We start from the raw sequence: 17735 nt of genomic DNA, 5'->3' as shown, positions 1-17735 counted from the left end.
ATTTGTGTAATCAGATGCCAATGAGTAGAATAAGGCAAGTGAATATGAATATATAATAGACTGCGTTACATAATGGTGAGTCATGAGCAGTCTGGCCATTTTCATATACAGGAATGAACTTGATGAAGGATAGCTTTCTTAAAACAATATCCAGCATCTCAATTAATAGGGAATCTCACTTCCCAGGTAGCCCTATAAAAGTCAGCAGTTTCTGGGGAGGCTGCTGATTCCTAGGTTGGATTCTTCTGGACAGCTGGGATGCCTGGGAGGAGTCACAGTGCAAGAGGGTAATCGGAACAGGTGAAGTCTTCACGCAGTCTCCTCGCTTCTTCTGGGACCCTTTCTTGCCTCCCCCTTTCCCCCACCCATGACAGAAGTCAAACCCAGAGGCATCACAAACCATCAACCTCTTCCAGCTCATCTCTTAATCCAGCACCAATCTCACCTCTAAACATAGATAAAAAAACTTCCATGAATCCTAGTCAGCAATATTTAATGCATATTAAAACAATCATTCACCACTCAGTTCTTTCTTCCCCCAGGAGTTTAAGGGTAGTTTGGCCTTAGAAAAAACTATAAATACTTTATAATTATACCATTTTTTTAAAAAAAAAACCATATAATTATTTGGATAGATTCATTTAAAAACATCATCTAAAAGAAAAAATAACTAATAACTGAAGGAAATTCTTCAATTTGAGGAAGGTTCACTGTCTTAAACCTATATTGGTATCATCATCTTTAATAATAAACAGTTATTAAAGTCAAGACTGAGGAAGAGACACTCATGATCTTTGACTACTGTTTTATTTTTGTTATGGAAATCCTCCTCCATCCAGTAAGACAGGAAATCAGCACTAGTATCATAAATTAAGAGATATATTTATCATTATTGAGGGACCATGCCCCCCCAAAATCCATGAGAATCAACAGAAAAATTTATATTAATAATGATTAATTTTAAACTAACTTAGACTAGATCTACGTTATAAATGTAGTCATTATATTTATAACTTTCCTATATACCATCAATAATTAATCAGAAAACCTATTATTGATAGAAAAAGATAACACTTATAATAGCAATAAAATAAAATACCTAGTGGCAACCTTTAGAAAAAAAGTGTGGGACTTGTATGAGGAGGGACATAAAAAAGAGTTAAGTAAATGGAGTTAAGTAAATTGTTTAAATTAAATAATAAGGAAATAGAAGTGGATGTTAATTGCCTGGATGAAGGGGTGATTTCTAAAAGTAAAAGTAATGGAAAATATCTGTTAGAAAATATCTGTTAGATTCACAGTTTGACTATATACAAATTAAAGATAGTGTAGCTCCAAAAACACCACAGGCCAAATTAAAGGCCAAGAACCAACTTATTTAATTTAAACAATCAGCTCTTTAATTTATCTGGAATTTATTTAGTGTCTGATGGAGGGAGGGGATCTGAATTTCTTTTCTGCTCTCTCCCCACAAAATACCAAAACCAACAAATGACCCAGCGGTCTTTAGTCTTTGATGGCGTCTGATCACATGCTACTTTCTTATGTAGGCGAGGGGTTGTTTCTGACTTAATTGTGCCATTTTTCTGTGGTGGGCACCAGTACCATACTGTTTTAAGTACTAAGGAAACTAAGGAAATAGAAGTGGCTGTTAATTGCCTGGATGAGGGGGTGATTTCTAAAAGTAAAAGTAGTGGAAAATATCTGTTAGAGTCGTAGTTTGACTATATACAGATTAAAAGTAGTGTAGATTCCAAAACACCACAGGCCAAATTAAAGGCCAAGAACCAACTGGAATTCGTAGAAACACCTTGTGCTGAGTTACCATAAGGACTAAAGGAGCTGATCAAAAATACCGATTTCTGCAAGGCAACTCTTAAGAAAGGAAGCGCTCAAGTCTCCCAGACTTGTTTCTGGGCTAAGGCCACGGTTGATTTAGCTGATACGTGGCACACCCAGTGCTTTGGGGAAGCCAAGGCTGTTTGTGGACGGATACCTCCAGTGTGTGGTTATCAACTGGTCTGTAGCTTGCTAACTGGGTAAACTTGGATGAATCTCTCTGCCTCCCCTGTGCCTTTTGCCTCCTGTGGAAAATGACAAATGTGGTAGGCAAAATAATGCCCCCCAAAGATGTCCGCACCCTGATCCCTAGAGCCTGTGAGTACGCTACATTATGTGGCACAGGAGAATTAAAGTAGTAGGTGGAACTGAGGTTGCTAATCAGCTGACCTTAAACTACGGGGAGAATCCTGGATCATCCAGGTGGGCCCAATGGTATCACAAGGGGTCCTCAGAAGTAGAAGAGGGAAGCCGAAGAGGAGATCACAGACGTGATATAGGGATTCCACCGCCCATTGCTGGCTTTGAAGATGGAGGAAGGGGCCCCAAGCCAAGGAAGGTGGGCAACCTCTAGAAGAAAAAAAAAAACGTCAAGAGAATGGATTATCCCCTAGAGCTTCCAGAAGGGAATGCAGCTCTGTCAACACCTGGATATTAGCCCAGGGAGACCCATGTCACACTCCTGACCTCCAGAAGTGTAAGATAACATATTTGCATCGTTTTAGGACTACACGTTTGAGGTATTCGTTACAGCACCAGTAGGAAACCAGGGCAACAAATAACACTCAGATGTATAATTAAGATATTTTCAATGAAAGCACCTGTGTGAAATGCTGCTATGGTGATCGGCATCCGGACGCTCAGCTGAAACTACCCTGGTTACCGTAACAGTGGCAGCTGTAATGAGACTCAGTACTGGTAACCAGATTTCCTGAGGAGTCTTGAACTCCTTGACTTACAAACGTGAAGCCGTTTTTTCCCCTTATAATCCCACGTAGCAACCATGCTACTCTGTCCTCTCGTAGTTGCTCTGACAGCGTCTTGGCAAGATTCCCTAAGTTTGCAGTCACTTTCCGTTATTAGAACAGACTCATTTCAGGTATTTGGGACTCAGTCCTATTCATTTAAAAAAAATTCCATCTCCATCTCAAGTCTGGATCTCCTTCCTTCTCCTACGCTTCTCCGCAGCGTAGGCTGACCTGTCTGTGGCTGCAGCTTCTAGTGAGGGGGGCGGGAATTTTCAATGATCAGCTCTCGGCAAAGCACTCCTCCTGCCTTTACGACTAACTAGCTCCTCCGCGTCGTCAGTACATTAGGGCGGGAGAACACAGAGAAAAGGTAGTCCCCTCCTTACTGCACCTGGCAGGTTACAGTCCTCTCCTGGGCTGATCTGAGCTAGCCCATTGATGGACCCAGGCTCCTTGAAGGATGCCCATGACTCCAGTCGGCTTCCCCAACAAGAACGGAGCTTATGACTATGCGTGCGGTGCCCCTAAGCATTGGTTGCCCCTTGGGAGTCGTGGATTTCATGCTGCTTTCCTGTGGGGACTCAGGTCGTACTCCCCCTCAGCCACCGCAGGCCAGCTCTCACGCTAGTGGGCACGTGCCGGATCCATTGTCCAACCCCCCTAGGAACTAAGAACTGGAAAAGGGGGACCGGAGTGGGGAGCATGCAGCCTAGGCAGTCTCTACCACATCACGTGTCTGCAGTGCACAGGGGCCACTAAGGAACCGCCTACACGGCACTCACCCAGGGCACAAGATGTCAGTCTTTGCTTTACACGGAAACCACTGTTCTTTTGTATTAATTCCCTTGGAACCACCCACTTTATTTTAATTCAATTAATTTGTGTATTTTTTTTCTTGAAACAGAAACTGCTTTTTTTTTTTATCAATTTTTTTATTGAAGTGTAGTTGATTTACCATGTTGTGTTAATTTCTGCTTTACAGAAAAGTGATTCAGTTATATATACATTCTGTTTTAAAATATTCTTTTCCATTATGGCTTATCACAGGATATTGAATATAGTTCTCTGTGCCATATAGCAGGACCTTGTTGTTTATCCATCCTAGATATAAAACTTACATCTGCTGCCCCCAGCCTCCCACTCCATCCCTCCCCCAATCCCCTCTCCCTTGACAACCACCAGTCTGTTCTCTATGTCCATGATTCTGTTTCGGTTTCATAGATAGATTCATTTGTGTCATATTTTAGATTCCACATATAAGTGATATCACGTGGTATTTGTCTTCCTCTGTCTGACTTACTTAGTATGATGATATCTAGGTCCATCCATGTTGCTGCAAATGGCATTATTTCGTTCTTTTCTATAGAGTCAGCCACTTTGATGGAGAGGAGGGGAAGCATGGGAGGAAAGGGCTCAGACTCTCAGCTGACCTGGGAGACCGTGGTTGGATGCAGGACTGGTTCTTGGATTAGCCCCTTCTCTCATACACCCCTATCAGCATATGGCTGACCCCAACAGCCAGCAGCTCTCTGAAGTTAGAATGAGGAGTGCTTAGCACCTTTGATTCCCAGTTCGGGGCATTGGCCACAGTTCCAGGACACCAAGAAAAATCTGTCACTGGCTAGAAGCTTCATTGGATTCTCGGGAGAAGCCCCGGGAAGATTCATCAATGTATTCACATGATGAAGAACTACGGCACTCTTAAGCCAGCCCCACTTCCAACTGAGTCTGACCCTTGCCAGGGCCTGCTGGGTCCAACATCCCTGCCACAGAGACTCAGGATGGGGGTAAGCTCCAAGCAGCAATAAATCAATAAAGGGTTCTTTTGCCCAAGGCCTACTGTTTCTAGCCTATCCCAGCAACTCCACCCTCATTTTAACAACACTGCCTCCAAACAGCTTCGTGACCAGAGTTCAAACCCAGGTCCACGTGACTCCAGACTTGGCCCCCTTCTACTACGCCACTGCTGTGAACACACTGGTGTTACTTGAGGAGATTAGGGGAACATGCCTCAAACACTCAGACATATTTACACGCAGACAGGGCTGTAATTGCTTCCAGGGCTCATTCAGTTATTCATTCTCTCGATGAGGCGCCTATCTCGGGCCCTGCTCTGTGCTTTGAGGGATACAAAGAGAGACAAGAAATGACCTTTTCCCCAAAACAGATACCTACCTGTAAACTAAGATACACTAAGCTAGGAACCCTAAGAGAAGTATAAATAAAAGGTTAAGAAAGCGCACATCCAGGATAGAGATTATAACCTGAGTCAGCAAAGGCACAAGAGTGTGAGCTGAGAGCAGCCCTGCATCTTCTCTCTGTCTCTATATTCGACTGAGTCTAGTACGGTGTCTGACACATATTGGATATCTAACCTCTGTTCAATTAACCTAGCATTGGAGGCATATGAAGAATATGAATAAGACAAATAATTCAGTATGTCTAGGGTACAGCATAGAGAGGAGAGAGCGTGTGATGAGAGATCAGTACCCCATTTTGAAGGCCTTGGAATGCCATGCTTGGGAGTCAACACTGTTTTCCTCTGGGCAAGAAGGGGCAGGAAAGATGTTAAAGAGATCCGAGAGGCTGTGAAATGTGTGTTATAGAAAACAGTGCCCTTGGGTGGTGATTAAAGGCAGGAGGTCTGGGAAAGTAGTTTTGTTCAAGGGAGAGAAGAGATTTGTGACGGCTGCAGTAATCTGTGTTCGGATATGGGTTTCAGTTTTCTGGAACATCTTTTAAACGGTGTTATCGACTGAAAGAAAAACACACAACGTAAGAGTTGTGAGTTATGTTTTCTTCTTCAGCGTCTTGCCAAGGACTGTAATCCAGGAGACAGCCTCTCAGTAGCTCTGAGAAACTGCTCCAAAGAGGTAGGGAAGGAGCCAGTATATATATATATATATGAATTGTTTTGGTTAGGAAATCCATGTAGTCAAGTGTACATCTTGATAAAAGATGCCTGCTAACCACAAAAACATATGTCTCAAGTTAATGATTTCAGTGCTTTTCTATGTATGGGAAGATGCAAGAATCTGGGGTCATTGAAATTCTTTCAGAGAGATACATCAAACTATCTATGGGCCCTTTTTCCAAAGCACAGAGAGCTCCGTCCTATTTTTTCCATCCTGAACTCCCCTCAGGGCACACTGTTCCTGGGTTGTGACTTAACCCTTTGTAGAACTGGATGATGAGTGGCACTCTTTGTTCCTTTTTTGTTCACAGCGTTAAAAGAGAAATTCACAATCCCACAGCCCTGGAACAGGCTACCCACCTCTGGGGTGCGAGGGAGGTTACCATAATATCCAAAGTCCTTGAGTTTAGAAGGTCAGGGAAGGCCCTGGACCCTGAGCTGGATGCGAAGCTCGGCCTGCTGCCCGGTCTGTAGCCCCATCAGTGACTTGGGGGTGCCAGGGCTCAGGAGTCAGCTCTCTGCCGCCCGCCCCAGGCCTAGAGGACTCGACCCTTCTCTCTGGGTCCTCATGCTGCCCTCCTCCACAGACACGGAGCCTCAGCTCCATCTTGTCTGAACTTCAAAACTCCTGGCTCCCTCTGGACAAGGGGAATGGCTGCCTTCCACGCGGAGCTGAGAGCCAGGCGAGGCTTCAGAGTGCCGGTCCTTCCCCTGTCCCTGCATTTCTCTTGGGTATCTGCCCGCCTGGCCCCTCTCCCAGGCATCCAGCCTGAGGCTCCGGAGCTGCCCCCTCCCCTCAGTCTCCACCCTCCCCCAGGCTGGGTTTTCAGACTGTTCTTAGGTCCCATGATGATCAGGGCGATTTAGTGACAGGCTCAGAGCCAGACAGATCTAGGATCCAATCCCAGAGCTTCAGCAACCAGGCCCTGGGCAGGTCACCAAACCCTTGGCTCTGTCCCTGTTATATGGGGCGACATCACCCCCCTCCAGGGTCAATGAGAAGATGCAATGAGACGCTTACATAAAGCACCTGCCCTAGGAGGTGGGCTCAAATTAGCAACCCTTCTCCTCTTGTCTCAGAAAAGGCCGCCTGGGTCACCCCTGCTGAGATCTAGGCTGGGACAGTTCTCCAGAGAAAGACATATTTATTCTTTAATTTATTTAGAATTCTCTAAATTCCTTCCCTATGTATGCCCTTCCAAGTCCAGCAGTATTGACTTACCTGGTAGTGGATTACAGCTACCCCTGGGAATTCCAACCCAGAGTCTCTCTTGGGTTGTTCCGAGAGCTCAGTGCCTCCACTCCAAGCTTCAAGGCCTGGAGCTCTGTGAGAAAGGGAGCTGTCTGTTCACACTCCAGGAGCCTGATCCGTTGGGCAGGCGTAAATAAGCACAAATGGACGCTCTTAGTTCTTGGATAGGAAGATGGCAGTATTGCAGAGATGCCAGCTCTCCCTAAATGAATGTAGCAGCTCAAAGCAAATCCCAATCAAAATCTCATTGGGTTTCGCTTTCTTTTGTTGTTTTGAAACTTGACCTAATTATTTTGAAGTTCCGCTGGAAGAATGTATTTTCAAAATAATCCCAAATAGAAGAGTAAAGGGAATGGTTGCCACATATTAAAATTTATTATAAGCTTGCAAATAATTCAGGCAGTATGCTGTTGACAGAGGAATAGATTGCCTGACAGCCAAAGAAACAGAATAATAATTGCAAACATATGCCCCAGGATATGGGGAAAATGTGGCATTTCAAACAGGGAAAAATGGACTGTTCATTAAATCATATGACAGTTGTCTACTCATTACATTCACAAATGTGACTGTTCAAGGGTAACTGAGAGAGAGAAAGAGAGAATTAGAAAAAAATGTGAAGGAATAGTTTAAACCTTAGTGTGGGGAAGGCCTTTCAAAGGATGACCCCCAAGGGACTTCCCTGGCGGTCCAGTGGTTAAGCCTCTGTGCTTCCACTGCAGGGGGCACGGGTTCAATCCCTGGTCAGGGAACATCCCACATGCAGCGCAGCCAAAAAAAAAAAAAGTATGACCCCCAAACCAGAAACCATTTAGAAAAGTACTGATGGATTTGACTACCTAAAAATGAAAACTTCTGTATAGAAAAAAAAAGAAAATTATAACCACGCTTACTTACGATTTTCTCAAAGGAAATACAAAAGATATTTAAACTTACCAGGAATCAGAGAAATGCACAAATGCTTAGATAATAATGTGATATCATTTTTCTTCTACTAAAAGAGGAGAGATGAAGGAGAAAGCTCATATCCGGTGCTGACAGAGATGCAGGACAAATTAACACTTTGGTTAACTATCGGAGTGTCATTTGGCAATATGCATCAAAATTAAAATTTGTGTACTCTTAACACCAGCCGTCTATTTTAGGAGGTAACCTGATCAATTTTATGAATAAAAAAAAATTCACTGAGGTTTTGATGACAGTGACGTTTTAAACAATTGTCCAAGAGTTAAGATTTGATTGAAGAAAATTACAAAACATATTGACCATGAAAAAGAGGGTCATACATTTAAAGCCACTGTCATGAAAAGATTTTTATGGCATATCACTTAGTAAATAAACCTAGTTTGAAATTGCAAATATACATGCTTATGTGTGTATGTGCGTGTGTGTGCAGAACTGTACATAGACATATACATAAACAATGGCTAGAATGAAGAAGAGGCTTTTTGTGGGTCTGATTCACTGCTCTATCTCCAAAGCATGAAACATAGTCAGTGTTCAATAAATACTTGTTGAATCAGTGAATGAACTGTGAATAACGGCTCTCTCTGAGTGGCAGAGTTTTGGATAATTATTCCTTAATTACTAAGTTTTAAATTTTTCTTTATAAATGTGTTTTTTCTTTATAGTCAGAAAACAAATTGCTATTTTCATTGAATGAAAATAAAAGTGCTTTTCTAAAAACATCAACAATGAATCTCCTTCAGTTATACATCGAGCACAGCAATCTATGGAGAATTATAAAAGAAATGTGGAATCGAGCTTGTAAGAAGTTCCTCTTGGTTAACTTCATATAAAGTTACAACAGAACTGTATATGACAGATGTGGGGGAGGGCTTCACCCATTAAGTAGATCAAGAGCTATTGATTGAATATCCACTGTATTGCAGGCACTAGGGACACATAAATGAGCCAGGCACAGCCCTTCTCTGGAGGACCTCACAGCAGAGTTGGAGCAGGTGTATATAACAGATCGTGACAATGATGAGTGTCCGGTACACACTGATACAGGCCGGGCTCTGTCATCCCTCAGGGTAAGCTTAGGTGGGGAGAGTGTGCGCTCTGGGCTTGAAAGGAAAGAGCAGTCTGGGAAGACAGCTCAGAGGAGGTGACCCTTGAGCTGAGTGACAAAGGCCTAATGGGAAGCAGCAAGGAGTGAGAGAGAAAAGGGATACTCCTGGCAGTGAGAGACGAATTCGAAAGAACGCTTTGGGAGGAATTTCCAGTGGATCATACAGGCATGGAGTGCCCAAGGGGTGGGCTGGTAAATGAGGCTGGAGAGATTTGCAGAACGCAGGTCCACAAGGGTCTGTGTGACTGAGCTAAGCGGGGTGACTTTGTTCCTGGGGCTGTGGGAGCCTGTGGTGGCGAGGACATCAAAAAAGCTTTCAGTGGAGACCTGAAAGGGTTAGATTTGCTTATGGATTAGCTCGTTCCAACAGCAGGGCGGAGGCAAGACTCAGGGCCGGCTTCATGGGTGTGCGGCCAGCACAGCGGCTCAGGACTCCACGCTCAGAAGGGCCCGCGCTCGGTTTAATGCTTAATCGTTGTTGAGCAAGGGGCCAGCATTTTCACTGTTCTCTGGGTCCCACAAATTATGTAAAAGGTCCTGCCAAGACCAGAGGCCAGCTTTGTGTTGCAGTGGAACAGAAGAGAAGGCAGTCCAGGCTTCTGTCTCTCCCTCCCGCAGCCGTTGTATTTAAGGGTCTTCTCAACACAGTGTACATGGCAGGAGCAACAAATAAAATGGCAGTGAGTGGTCTTGCCTGGGAAGATGCCATGCGGTGCAGAAGTGGGAGAACTGAGTCCAAGGCACACACTTACTGTGGCCCCCCTTCTCCTGTCCCTACACCCTCATTTCACGTCTGTGTGGAAATCGGGATCAGCCTATAGCAAGAATGAGGTTCTCAGTAGGAGCTGGGAGAGGAGGGAAGACAGGTATTTTTGTGTATTTTTGGGGGGGGGAGCACAACTACCAAAGAAGAGAAAACTTGTCACCTCCCTGCTCTCCCATCACTTAGCTCCCACCCCCTACCTTCCCACCTCCCTCAACCCGTGCTTCCCTGCTGCTCCCGTGTTGTGCTGGGGTCCTGCTGCAGGGAATGAGTCCCAAAGGCAGCGTGCTGGTGGGCAGCTGGGCCTGAGTGGGTGGGAAGCTCACCACCCCCATCCCCAGCTCCTTTAAACACACACGCACACGCACACACACACGTGGCTCTGGGAACATGAGGGTTTGTTTTTGTCACCATGAGGGTTTCCTTCCACACATCTCAGCGTGCACCAGCAGCTTAGCAACAGGCCGTTGGGCAGAGCTGGGAATTAAATGCCTCTCTGGCTGCTGCAACCACAGGTACCCCAGTGGGAGGAGAAGGGTCCTGGGGAGGGACTTGAGCTGAGGGCAGGGGTGTGCGGCCGCCAAAAGGACGCCCCCGAGACAGTACAGTCAGGGCGCTGGTGCTGGGCCAGGAATCTCAGGGACCTGCCGGGAATGATGCCCCAGAAAATAGAATGCTGACAGAAAGCCATGGGCAGCGCGGAAGCTGCGGGGATGGCTGATAACAAGTGGCAGGCGAAATGTAAAAATTCATGAATATCTGCCTTTATGGGATTTGCCTTGGCAGGATGATCTGGGTTCGGGTCATCATTCTGGCCACCCTAAACGATTCCACGCTGGTTTGTGGCTCTTGTCTTTGGAGCTTAAGGTCAAAATCTCTCCCCTAGGAGTCCTGCCTCTGGTATAGCAGCGGGGCAAAAGGGATCAGCCCCAGGGCTCTGCAGGTAGATTTCCTAGGTTCACACCTCCACTCTGCCATTTCCTGTGTGACCTTGAGAAAGTTACTTAACCTCTCTGTGCCTCAGCTTCCTCACCTATGGGCGGACCGTTGTGAGAATTAAGGTAAAACAGGTAAGAAGACTTAATGTCTAGCTCACGAGTGTGAATCAGCGTGTGGTCGATTACACTTCTCTGGGATGATAAAGGTACTTCTGGTCAGAGATGGCACAACCCGTCATGTCGACTCCAACACACAGACATCCACCAGCCTAAGGGCAGAAGGAAGACTTGTAAGCTACCTTTTTATCTTTTCTCTAGTGTCTTCCATGTACCTGGCACTGAACAAAATGCTTTATGTAAGCTAGTGCGTTAACCACCGCTGGGATTGGTGTTTTCACACCTGAAATGAAGCACCCTCCTCAAGGCCATACAGCCACTTCGCAGGTAGAGCCAGGGTTTGACGTGGTCACTACGGTTTCAGAGCTCCACTCATTCCTCTAAGCCAAGCTGTCTCCCCTACTGCTTCTCAGAGAAGGAAAAAAAAATTACTAATCTCTCCCGGGGGGTCAGGATGTGCTGAAGAGAGCTCCTCCCTAGAGCGACAGTTCAGAAACACTGTGCAAAGCCAGTGGCTTTACACCATAGCGCTCCTTGTGCATGTACGTGGGATGGGGAAGTACGAGTCAGCATTTTGGAGAAAGGAGAGATGTGACCAAGGTATGAAGGCATTAGACGGCTGGATCTGGAATAAAGCTCCACACATCAGCAGGAGGCCCAGGCCAGCTGGCCAAGAAGCCTGGGGTGTCCGAGGGCGGGAAGAAAACCCAGTGACTGGGCCTGAGAGGTCACAGCCTTTTCCCAGAGGCTCACGGCTTTGCTGGTTAACACACAAACCCCTGCTTCCCTGACCAAGTGGACACTTATGCTATGACATATACATATTCCCAAAGTTCATTATACTTCTAGAACTTAGGTAATTAAAACACATTCTTTTGCAGCATACCCACTGTCCAGAGCTACAGCGTTCTGTACGGTAGCCATGAGCCACCAGCACTCAGAATATGGCCGGTGAGAATTGAGATGTGCTCCAAGTATACGACATGCACACCGATTTCAAAGACTCAGTCCAAAGCAATGCCAAATACTTCATTAATAACTTTAATATTGATTACATATTAAAATGATATAATTTGATGTGGTTTGAATATAGTGGGTTAGCTTAAATGTTATTAGAATAAATGTCACCTTTTTAACCTTTTTTAATAAGATATTATTTTTTAATATAGTCATTTCACATGACCTATGTGGCTTGCATTTGTGGCTCACAATATCTTTCTGTCGGACAGGGCTCCTCTCAGAGGTACTCGTAAGTGGCCCTACATTTGGAGCGCGCTTTAGCAGTCATGAAGCACCTGCTCTTCTTTATGCTAGAATCACACAAAGTCAGACCCGGAAGGAGGAGCCTTAAGCCATTGGGTTCAGTCTCCCGATTTACAGGCAGAGAAACTGAGGCACTGGGAGCAGAAATGATCCTGGTGGTCCAGGGTCATCTGTAGACCCTCTGCTCCGACCCCGGCCCCGCTTCCTATACCCACACCTAGGGCTGCTAGGTGGTGCGTCTTTTTCAGCGCCTCGTGCCCTGCGTGGACGCCCCCCCGCTCTCCTCCCTTCCCCTCCTCTCCCCTCCCGTCCAGGGAAGGCCTGGAGGTCTCTCCTCCGGAGACTCTGTGTCTTTATTCACGAGCCTGGTGGAGGGGAGCACAGGGAACCTGTCTGAAGGCTGCTCTCTGCTCTCCCTCCAGCCTCCTGCCCTCACTCCCCCCTCGGCAGGATCACCCAGGCTGACTCAGCTGCCTCACTGCGCATCTCCCCACACCGGCCCTTGCTTTCTGTTTCCCACACCACCTCCCGCAGGCTGCCCCCAGCACCCCGCAAATGCACACGCACCTCCTTACCTCCTGCTACCTTGAGAAGCCTCCCAGGCCCCACTCGCTGCAGCGTGCCTCCTCTCACCTCTCCAGGCCTGCCTGGGCCTCCTCCTTCAAATCCCAGATGCCCGGAGTTACATCCTTGCTTCTTGAAGTGAGGTCTGTGGACAAACAGCTTCTGCACCGTGAGCGTGCGTGTTAGTTGTGCAGACCCCGCGGTCCCCTCCCAAACCTGCTGAGTCAGGATCTGCTTTTTTTTTTTTTTTTTTGGCCGTGCCCCACGGCTTGTGGGATCTTAGCTCCCCGACCAGGGATCAAACCTGTGCCCCTGCAGTGGAGGCTCGGAGCCCTAACCACTGGACTGCCAGGGAATTCCGAGAATGCATTTTAACAAGACCGCCAGAAGATGCGCTTGCACAGCAGCCAAGCTCTGGCCACAGAAGTGACAGCAGGGCACGTGTCAGGTCAGCACCATGCCCGCTGCAGCGCCTGGCACAGCGCTAAGCTGGCAGCTGATACTCTGAGCGCAGAAGGGACCACTGTGTTGGCTCCTCATGGCTCTGGCCGAAGCCCACAGTCCCTGAGCGATCTCTGAGCGACTTGGCCCGTTGGGAGCTGCAGAAGGTCTGCTGACCTCACCTGCCCACCTTCTCTGCTGCGTCTGTCTGACTAGAACGGATGCAGATGGTCTCCTGTTGGTACATGGTGAGGGTTAGAGACAGAATCGGGGTTTTGCCTTTTTCGGTGTCTGTGTTCCTGTGTTAAGTTGGATCAGAGGCATGTAGCTTGGTGGCTAAGAGTGTAACCGCTAGAGCAAAATGAGTTCAAATTCTGCCACTAAGTATGTGATCTTGGGCAAAGTAATATCGTATCTCTGTGCCTCTGTTTACTCATCTCTGTAATGGGCTAGCAGTGGTACCTACGTCAGAGGGTTGTGAGAGGATTACATGGGGAAACGTTGGCAGTGTGCTTAAACATGCCTGGCACGTAGGAGGTGCTGTAAAAGTGTTGTTAATTAAATCAGCATCTTTTGTGCAGATTTAGAATTACAGGAGTTGATAGGCCCTCTCGGGCCGATAGAGAGCTAATTCCCTCATCCTACACAAGAGGAAACAGGCCCGGGTTGCTCAGACCCTTTCCCAACATCAGACAGCCAATAAGTGGCACAGTGGAACTTGGACTCTGACCCTTGTCTGCTCCGGGGTCACGGCCTGCAGGACATGGTTAGAAAGCAGAGCGGCTGCAGGTCTGGCACCGGAGCCCAAGTTGCCTACCCTTCTGAGGCTCCTGCCCTTTGTCCTCATCGGGCTAGGAGGATTCTATCTGTGGCGCCTTCTGGCAAATTCTCCAGAGACTTCCCCTGTGTCCTGAGGTCCAATCTCTAAATTGATCCTTCTAGGCAACTGAGTCAAGAATCAGATGGCATTTGCTGGGGTTACTCCTCAGGGAGAGGAAATCAAGGAGTCTGAGTTTGGGAAGAGAGACTGCAGAGGTAGGCTCCGCCCCGGGGAACTGTGTCCAAGGCTGGCTCTCCTCCGTGTCCGAGGCCCTGCAGAGAGGATGAGAAATGGTGGGGGTCTGATGCCCGGGATTGGCCGCTCTTTTGTGTGGGTTTTATGTTCCTGCTCCGTGTCCCCCTGAGTCCTGACTCTTGGTGCCTCTCTTGGCCCTCCTCAAATAAACCCTCATCCTTCCCCCAGCAGGTTCTAGACTCCAGGTTGTAGTAAATAGGACCTCCTCCTGGAATCAGCAGCCCAGCAACATCTGGAAATAGGCATCTGGGAGTTCTCTGCAGGAATCTACTGCGATGGTCTGTTCTGCTCTTTCCATTCCTCTGCTCAGGGGCTGGCTGGGGAGACGGGATACACTGTTGCCCTGGGGGCCGAGGGAGGGCCCGAACTCCTCAGAATTCTTCCTGTTACAAAAATTCTTTGCCTCATGTCAATTACTGGTTTTGAGCACATTTGCCCTCTGGTTAAATTGGGTTCTGTATGGGCTTGAAGGTAATCAAAAGAAGTTATAAATACACCAGGATTCATCCTACACATCCAGCAAGGCAGACGAGTGCCCCCATCCCTGGCTGGCTGTGCACTCCCTTGGCTGCCTCTACTGCTAATTAACTTTGGGGGTGCCTCTGGGTCTGCCTCCCTAACCAGACTGAAATCCCCGATCACAGTTTATGCTTTTCTGCATCCCTCTCAGCATCTAGCCCAGCACTGGGCACACCGTGGGTGCACGTAGTAGGTGATTACTGACTAATAAACCAGTGAGGATACAATGAAGAGCAAAGCATAGGATTTCCCTTAAAGAAGAGGCAGTTTTGACTTTTCTCATGGTGAGAATTCTAAAGGGAGGGAGACCTGAAAATGAGTGAGGAGTCTGGATTTCTACTGCCTGTGTCTTGTTTTCCATAGAAAGAGAACAGAACTTCTCTGGGAGTTTATGACCTTCTTGGGACAATATGCATGTAGAGTGACCTGTCGAGGACATAAATGGAAATTGCTTCCCCTGACCCATGGGGCAAAACCCCTTCTCTAGAAATGTAGTTCAGGACTAATTTTCTTCTCAAGTAGATGCAGTTATACAAGAACCATGAGCTAATAGTGGTTGTCTCACAATAAAGACTGCAGTCCCGAGGGACCCGTGACTGTAGAAAATGGATATTGTCACCCAGAGGACCAGAGAAAGGGCAGCTCTGAGAAGTGACCTCAGGATCTGGGTGACCCCACGGGGGTGGGGTAAGGTGGCTGTGTCTTTAACCTCCTTCCAGAGAGCCCACATGTGGAAGGCAGTTCATATTTTGGGCTGCATCTACCTTTTTTTTTTTTTGGCACGCGGGCCTCTCACTGTTGTGGCCTCTCCCGTCGCGGAGCACAGGCTCCGGACGCGCAGGCTCAGCGGCCATGGCTCACGGGCCCAGCCGCTCCGCGGCATGTGGGATCTTCCCGGACCAGGGCACGAACCCGTGTCCCCTGCATCAGCAGGCGGACTCTCAACCACTGCGCCACCAGGGAAGCCCTGCATCTACCTTTGATTTTACATCTGCTTGAGGGCAGGGACCGGATCTTGTATTTTACTCGTTGCCCCTCCTCACCCTCCTCTCCCCTCCCCCCCCAACAGAGCTCAGCATAGAGCCTGGCACTAACCTGGCTTCTGGGAGTATCTGTTGAATGAATACTTTGGCAGAAAACAGTTTTTGGGTTCGTCGTTTCTAATTAAGGGGGAATCTCTCTCTCCTTTTCCCGTCCATGTGACCGAGTGCATGTACTGCTCTGGGGATGATTCACGCCCTCATGAATCACCGGCTGAAGCAGTGATGGGAATGACAAGCTTTAAGGCCAAATGGAGAGCCTTCTTCAGCATGGCTGACTTAAGACAACCTCCAGAACACATGTCAAGCCTTTTACTGGTCTTTGGGTAGGTTTGCTGCTGTCTCCTCAGGCTTGAAAAAGACCTGCTGTGCTGAGGCACGTGTTCATCCCACACCTCCTGTGTGCCTGGCCCTGTACTAGGCACCAGGGATCACAGCGCTGGGCAGCACCAGGCCATTCCCTGCCTCTATTTAGTTTATAATCCACAAGCCATGCCAGGAACATTTCTTCACAATGATGATAAACGTTACCAAGGGCGAGACTTGGTGACCTGCACGTGTGTAATGGGGGGTTCCGACCTCAGCTCAGAGAAGGCGTTCTGAACGTGAAGATTGAAGCAGGGTCTAAAGAAGGAACAGGCATTAGCTGGGCTGGGGCAGAAAAGGAGCTTTCCAGACAAAGAGAAGAACATGGCAAAGGTCCCACAGCTGCGGTAGAGAGTCCAGCAAGGTCCCAGGTGGTGAAAGAAGCCCGGAGGGCAGAGGAGTGGACCCGAAACTGGACACGGAGACTTGGGGATAATTTTGTTTCTTGTCCTGAGAACAATTAGATGCTATTGGCAGTTATGGGAAGTGGACATGAGCCAACTTGGGTGTGAAAAGTTCCCTCTGGACTTGTGAGGCCTCGTGGGCATGATGAACCTAAAGCCAAAATCAGATACCAAGTTAATCGTCAAGGACACCCGCTTGACCGGTAGCCCTGGGCGTGTGTGCTGAGACCCCACCGCTAACCGCCGGCTCACCCAGGTGCCACCTGCCAGCATCAGGGGATGGGATGCACCTCGGCAGCCTCGAGGGGAAAACGGAGGGGAGGAAGCAGGCTCCGACCCCCGGGGGCCCAGCTCCTTGCAGCCTCAGAGGGCTTCCACGTGTGCCGTCCCCACTGCATCTCACGGCAATTCTATGTGATAGGTATCAAGTAGTATTGGCATGGTTTGTGGATGAGGAAACTGAGGCTCAGATGGGTTAACTGACTTATTTAATATCACAGAACGAGACAGAACTTGGTTCACCTCTCACTTCTGCCTCTCGTGAGCCCGAGGTGGGTCCTGCTTTGTCTCAAGGACACCACACTCCTGCAGCCCTGGGGGGGAGACAGAGTATCGGCACCGAACTGAGCCACAGCCAAGGTCCAGGAGGCTGACTGCAGTCCTCAGACTCGGGCTTGGTTGGTACTTCTCCCTCCACAGCGGCACCTGCCCCAGAGCTAGGGGCCCCACCCCCCTGGCCCAGCCTTTCCTGCTGCCTGGAGATGAGGGGATGCTCCCTAGGAGGGGCAGGTGTTTGCCTCCTTTGTCCCTAATAGTGGGTGCCTGCTCCCTGTGGGCCTGTCGTGAGCTGGCCCAGCCTTGATGACAAAGACTGAGGCTCCCGTGATCACAGTGCAGAGCAGCAAGAACACATGGGGAGAAAGAAGCAGAGGGATGGGTGCGACGGGCAGAGCCTTTCCAGATCCTGGTGCAGGAGGCGGATTGCAGCTCCATCTCGGTGCTGAAGGCCAGGCAGACTTGGCAGGTGCAGGAGAGGCAGTGTCTGCAGACCGAGCTGGGTTTGGTCCTAGCCCACCCACCCCACTTAGTGGTATGACCTTATGCCAGTTACGTAACGCAGAACGATGGCCCTCAAGTCCTAAACGTGTTGAAGGACCCGCTGAGGCAGCGCATGAAAAGGACCTGCCTAGGGCCTCGC

At 48.2% G+C, this 17735-nt stretch overlaps 1 protein-coding gene and 1 long non-coding RNA gene across 2 annotated transcripts in view; one reads left to right on the top strand and one right to left on the bottom strand.

Moving 5' to 3' along the window:
• The window catches only part of VSNL1 (visinin like 1), a 97577-nt gene that overhangs the window by 62536 nt on the left and 17306 nt on the right, over positions 1 to 17735 (top strand). The window lies entirely within an intron of this gene.
• On the bottom strand, positions 7327 to 15991 carry LOC109551197 (uncharacterized). Its single transcript, XR_004521673.2, has 3 exons — positions 15823 to 15991; positions 12704 to 14225; positions 7327 to 11017 (listed from the first exon to the last, which is right to left on the bottom strand). It is a non-coding gene; the product is annotated as an uncharacterized lncRNA (long non-coding RNA).

Source organism: Tursiops truncatus, chromosome 14 (assembly GCF_011762595.2).
Source record: "Tursiops truncatus isolate mTurTru1 chromosome 14, mTurTru1.mat.Y, whole genome shotgun sequence".
Taxonomy (NCBI): Eukaryota; Metazoa; Chordata; class Mammalia; order Artiodactyla; family Delphinidae; genus Tursiops; species Tursiops truncatus.
Note: the sequence above shows the minus strand (reverse complement) of the source record. Positions and strands in the feature narration are given on the sequence as shown.